Here is a 6,782-nt window from a genome sequence, read left to right as displayed (position 1 = left end):
GTTCACCATCTACAAGGCCTGAGTCAGGAGTGTGATGGAATACTCTCCACTTTCCTGGATGAGTGCAGCTCCAACAATGTTCAAGAAGTTTGACACCGTGCAGGACAAAGCAGCCTGCTTGATTGGCACCCCATCCACCACCTTAAACATTCTCTCCTTCCGTCATCGTCGCACAGTGACAACAGTGTGTACTATATACAACATGCACTGCAGCAACTAACCAAGACTCCTTCAACAGCGCAGGAGATGAACTGTTTTTTTTATAATCCACTCTGACCACAGAATCTCCATGAAATGGACTGAATTATTTCTCTCTAAGCTTGCAGTAATGATGTAACAATGGTTAATTCTGCAGTGTGAATGACACTGATATACAGTGCACTGGAGATGGACAATCGTTTGGTGCCAGCACAAATATCGACTGATTGTGAGTACATCTCCACACACACCTTACAACTATACTTTAAAAAGATGCAGATTCCAAGGCTGTAATTGAAGCTCCACGTTCAAGTGGTGTTCAGGGCTTTTCTGAGCTTTCATTACTTTTCCCCTAAATGTTGTTTCATTCCAGTATCCAGTAGCAAAACAAAATAAAAATTGATTCTTTTGGTTTGACACTACCACCAAGGTTGTTGTGTTGTGATTGCACTTGTTAAAAAATATTGTATCAATCTGTGTCTAATACAGTTGGCAGGTGCCACTGTGTATTTCACTTGACTGTGCTCAAGGTGCCTTCAATCTAATTTGATAGGTTCAGCTAAAGGGGTGTAGGTGGAGACTTGTATGAAGCCTAAATGCTGGAATTGACCAGTTGGGCCAAACAACCTGTTTCTGTGTTGTACGTCCTAAATAACCCACTGGTTATTCAAGTATCAGGCTGATAAATGTATTGCTCTTGCTCTAAGACTCTGAGCTAATCTCATCTAATTCTAATTAGTTATTAAAGAAAAATATAATCAATATAAACATTACAACCATTCTTTTAAAAATATCAAGCTTCTCCCTGACTGCCCAACTTTAGGTAATAGTTACAAAATATATTGTCTAGAAATTACATCGGCATTAAATGGACAATAGAAAATGGGGATGGGGCAGAGAAAGACGAGACCAATAGAAGTAAAGTTCTTAATTGCTCCTTTTTTAAAATATAGGGTTGACAAATTTAAATAGATTGTTGCAGTAATTAAGTTGCTCCTGCTGTCTGAGTAACCTTGTAACTATTAAGTTTTATAAATTTCATAGATTACAGGTAAAATAATTTTAGCACAGCTTTCCAAAGTCACCCTCTAATACCTTACTAAGATATTCTGTACACAAGCGGTTACACATAAGATGAGTGCCTTGTGGAAAGTAAATAACTGAAGGGTGTGCCTGAATTTGGACGGCTCTGACATAAAGACCTTGTATCCCTGGACTTTATGTCCCTGGAGTGTATTCTGTTTTTCTATTAAGTGCATGTAGCATATGATTTGGCATTGAATGAGATGTTTTTATAGTAACTTTTCTGTGTCCCTTATGGGCGCATGTACTGTTGAGGCTGTGACATAAAATAAGGGCAGGTGACATGATCCTAATTTTGATTTCCACCCCTCGCCACAGTAGTTTGAATATGAAGCTGTGAAGTTGTGGAATGCTCTGCAGGGAAAGGTGGTATTGTTTAGCTGTGGGCTTTGGTGGCAGTTTTGGTGTTTGGCACATCACGTTTGCTTAATTTTCAATCCGTTTGGCAGCCTTATGCTTTGCAATGTGCTAAGTCCCCGCAGTTGCACAAAAAGACAAGGAACAGGAGCAGGAGTAGACCAAATGACTTATCACGTTTGTTCTGCTATTCCAGACAATCACGGCTGATCATGGGCTTCAAAGGGAGCATTGAATCATGAGTACACCACCCCTTTACAAGATGCATATATTCTGTAAGAAGCTGTATTTATAGTTTAACCATTTGAAGATTTGAATTGGCTTTGGACCCAGTAATGTGGTGATGATGCAATTTTGTTTCCCAGGCACAGTTGGCAGTTAACTAGTCCTCAAAAATAACCCCCCCGCCACCGCCCCAAGGAATCCATGAATGCTGTTGATGTTAACGATATGGCCCCAGGTTGACCTCTCTTTAATCTTAAAACGTAGAACAGTGTGTTTGCTAATAATTTTGCAATGTCCGTTTGGTTTAGAGGGTGACTATAAATACTTGGGCCTAATGCAGGTACTTGGCTGTATTGTGTGCCACCCTCAAGTGACTTTGAGACGACATGTTGATCTCTTCTGTTAGCCTAGTTTAAATCTCAGTAGTAAAATGATGTTCGCATCAGTATAAACACAGTGTGAGGGATGTTTGAGGTTCCACTTGTTACCTTTTGTACCTGTAGAGTACAAAAATAACACCCGTTGCTGCCAAAACTTTGGGTCCCTTCAGCTTGAATTAAGGAGGACATGTGAACAGTACAATTACAATATCCCAAAAACTGTTTGAAGAGCAGTCATAGTCTTGTGCTCAGCTACATTACAGCAGAATTACAAATGGTCATGGTACATTGTTTTCTCACTGATCATTGGAAGTGCAGTAATAGCTTTTCCATCATTTTGCATTTGGCCTTAAAGCACTGTTTTACTCTCTGCTCACATGTAAAGTTCTGAACATCAAAAACCAGCTGCTGGTTCTAAAGTAGAACCACAAAGAATATCAGTTAAGGTTTTGAGTTGTGTCACTGTCCTATTTTTCTTGGGTTTAGAATAATTTGGTACAGTTGAATCTAATTGTTCTGTGTGAAGTGCTGTTTCTTATTAAAACAATAGCCCCTACAGCACAAAAGCAAAATACTGCGGATGCTGGAAATACGAAATAAGAACAAAAAGTGCTGGAAAAACTTAGGTCAGTTAGCATCTGTGGAGAGAAACAGAGTTAACGTTTCAGGTCGATAACCTTTCATCCCTACAGCACAATTGTTTCAGAACACAGACGGTGCAATTGACAACACTACGGAAGCTATTTGCAAATCTGCTGTGTGAAAAATGCTATAAGCAAAATGTTTGCTACTTATGGTACATCTGTGTCAACAGTGTGTTGAAACATTTAGTATCACCAGTTGTAAGATAATTAGCTAATAAAATTAGTCACAATTAAATTTGCAACTCAGCTCTTAGTGGTGGTTTTATTCTTCTTTTCCCTGCCTTTGACACTGCCACCTGTCTTTATCTCTGCCTTTGACACTGCCACCTGTCTTGGAACAGCAGATTCTGGAGCCAACCGGAGAGCAGGCTATACTTGGCCTGGTATTGTGCAATGAGATGGGATTAATTGATAAGTTCATAGTGAAAGCACCCCTAGATAGCAATGATCATAACATGATTGAATTTTACATTCAATTTGAGGGAGAAAAGAGTAGGTCCAAGACTAGTATTTTGAACTTAAATAAAGGCAAATATGACAGCATGAAAGTAGCTAACTAGAGTGAACTGGCGAATGAAGTTAAGGGATAAGCCCATAGAGATGCAGTTGCAGACTTTTAAAGGGATATTTCAGAGTACACAGAACAGATACATTCCAATGAGAAAGAAAGCTTACAAGGGATGGATCCACCATCCATAGTTAACTAAAGCTGAAGACAGTATCAAACTTAAAGAAAAATCGTATAATTCCACCTAGATGGGTGGCAGGTCAGAAGAGTGAACAGACTATAAAGAACAGCAAAGAATGACAAAAAGATTAATAAGGAGGGAAAAATTTGAGTACGAGAGAAAGCCAGCTAGAAATGTAAAGATGGATAGTAAGAGTTTCTATAGATATTTAAATAAGAAAAGGCTTAACAAAGTGAGCATTGGTTGTGTAGAAAGTGAGCCTGGGGAATTAATAATGGAAAGTAAGGAGATGGCAGATGAATTGAACAGGTATTTTGCATCGATTTTCACTATAGAGGATACAAGTAACTCCCAGAAATAGCTGTAAATCAGGAAATGGAAGGGAGGGAGGAACTTGGGGAAAATTACAATCACCAGGGAAGTGGTATTAAGCAAATTGTTGGAACTGCGGGCTGACAAATCTCCAGGTCCTGATTCATCCATTGTTTTCTCACTGATCATTGGAAGTGCAGTAATAGCTTTTCCATCATTTTGCATTTGGCCTTAGAGCACTGTTTTACTCTCTGCCCACATGTAAAGTTCTGAACATCAAAAACCAGCTGCTGGTTCTAAAGTAGAACCACAAAGAATGTCATTTCTGAGTCAGGTGAATCACCCTGCAGTGGAGGAGAGATATCCTTGAAAGCCTTCAAATTTAGTGTGCATTTAATAAGCTCCAACGTGTAACTTTGCATTCCCAGTCCTGTACCTCGTCTTCCTAAAATCTATTCAAGAGAACCATTGTAATAAAGATAAATTAAGAATATGAAACTTTCTGGGATGTCAGAGGGAAATGTAAGGATTGATTTAATATGTAGGGAGCTTCACCTGGACTAGGTTTTGGTGAGGTAGGGGTAGAGGAAATGGGTATATTTGCATGCTTTTCTGAGGTGAAACCTGCCTTAAGAAGAATCCCTAGAATTGAAAGGCAGTTTCTGATCTGTTAGACAATTGGTTTAGGAACATTGTGTCTCGACTAAGCTGCATGCAGCAGTATAGGCCAGTTTGGAAAAAAAGAAAGAAAATCTGGTATTGAGGTTATTTGTATTCTGACCATTCCAGGTATAAGGGGCACAGAGATCATACTAAAATACTGCAGATATTAAACAGAATGGCCATCTAGTGCAGAGCTGATTGCAATTTATGGTTCTGTATCAGCATAACTGGTAGACTAGGAAATTTGGCACCATAATCGCCAACATGTTTGTTTCATTATAATAAGGTGCTGATGCACTGATTCAGCTTTGTACATGTAGCAGGTCAGAGTGACAGCCAGTTGTTATGACTGGAGAAGAAGGCGGGTAGGACTATTTTAAATTTGCAAATACTGCTGGTGGTAAGAGAGTAGTACTTTTGCTGTCAGCTGCACTCCTGTGACCTTAAAAGCATTAGCTGAGTGACCGTGACTACTGCATGGAAAATCATGGAAATTCTTGGATTTCTACAGCACCTTTCACAACTTCCATATATCCCAAAATGTTTTAGAACTAATTAAATACTTTTGAAGTGTAGTCATTGTTAATGTAGTCATTGTTAATGTAATAAATTCAGCAACTAGACTGTGCACAGCAAGCTCCCACAATCAGCAAGTGATAACAATTGGATAGTTTCATTTAGTGGGTTGAGAGGGACAAATATTGGCCAAGGTGCTGAGGAAACCTCCCCTGATCATCTTTGAAATTGTGCCGTGGGATCCCCCTGAGGGGATAGATGGGGGTCTTGGTTTAATGCTTCTTCCGAATGTCAGCATCTCTGAGAGTGGAGCACTTCTTCAGCACTGATCTGTATAATTTGCTTGCGGTTGTTTATCACTTTCATTGGCAGTGATATATTGCTCAAATCACAGGGCTAGAAGCATAAACCTGCTTGGGGTGGTGAGAGAGAACAATATAAAAGGTGTCATCAATGCTTTTTGTACAAACCCCCATCTTGGATATTGTACCATCCCCATATCTGATTCCTCTTTGAATTTCCAACAGGTTTTCATAATCCGGTATCTCGTGTTTCTCCTTTCACCAGGAATAGGGGTGCAATCCTATACCTGGTGAAAGAGGAACACTTACTTTGCAGGCACTGAATGCTTGAGCTTTGTTCCATTGGTGTTTTTTTCCAACTTAATTTTTGATTTTTCCACCTGTTCGGGTAGAAGTTCATTGTGACATCAAGCTTCGAAACCAAAAATTATTATCCTGCTAAAGGAAACCAACGCAGGTGTTAAAAGTAGGTGATTTTGTATGTATCTGTTAGGTTCTATTGGCAGCAATCTTCTGAGTCAGAAGGTCATGAAGGCAATCAGAGTACTATCCTTCAGCCTAGATCTCCCATGGCTTGCAACTCCTACACAAGACTAATATTGTAGGATGTGGCCAAATGTTTGGTCCTTATTGAAGTTGTCATTGTTCAGGAGTTTCTCTCTATATTGGGTTATAAATGTTCTTTCTATATTTATTGGAGTTTCCATTTCCCTAGTGTACCAAATCCTGCTAGAGCACCTTGACTGATCAGTTACACATTGTGTTTGAATGATGGCCTTTTTGCAGTATTTATTTACATTAAAATTTATCTGTCATTCCCTACCTAGCCTTTGATTAACTTCAGAACTTCAGCACATCATTAATCTTGATGCTTTAGTGTGTTACTGAGGCAATCCAGCATTGTCAGAGGTATTGACTTTTGGATTAGACATTAAACCAAGCACTTGCCTGCCTGTTCAGACGAAGATCTCATTTCATTATTCAAAGAAAAGGAGAGTTTGCTTGTAGTCCTGACCAATATCTCTCTCTCTCAACCAGCACATTTGCTGTTTGTGGCATCTTGTACACTAACTAACTATTTGTTTGCATCATAGGGAGAGGTGGTGGCGTAGTGGTATTGTCACTGGACTGGTAGTCCAGAGACCCAGGGTAATGCTCTGGGGACCCAAAATTCAATAAAAATCTGGAATTAAAAGTCTAATGATGACCATGAAACCATTGTCGATTTACGTAAAAACCCATCTGGTTCACTAATGTCCTTTAGGGAAGGAAATCTGCTGTCCTTACCTGGTCTGGCCTACATGTGACTCCAGACCCATAGCAATGGGGTTGACTCTTAAATGCCCTCTGAACAAAGACAATTAGGGATGGGCAATAAACACTGGCCTAGCCAGTGCCGCCCACACCCCATGA

The sequence above is a fragment of the Cetorhinus maximus genome, chromosome 4 (assembly GCF_964194155.1).
Source record: "Cetorhinus maximus chromosome 4, sCetMax3.hap1.1, whole genome shotgun sequence".
Classification (NCBI taxonomy): domain Eukaryota; kingdom Metazoa; phylum Chordata; class Chondrichthyes; order Lamniformes; family Cetorhinidae; genus Cetorhinus; species Cetorhinus maximus.
The sequence above is the reverse complement of the archived record's forward strand: the minus strand, read 5'-3'. Positions refer to the sequence as shown.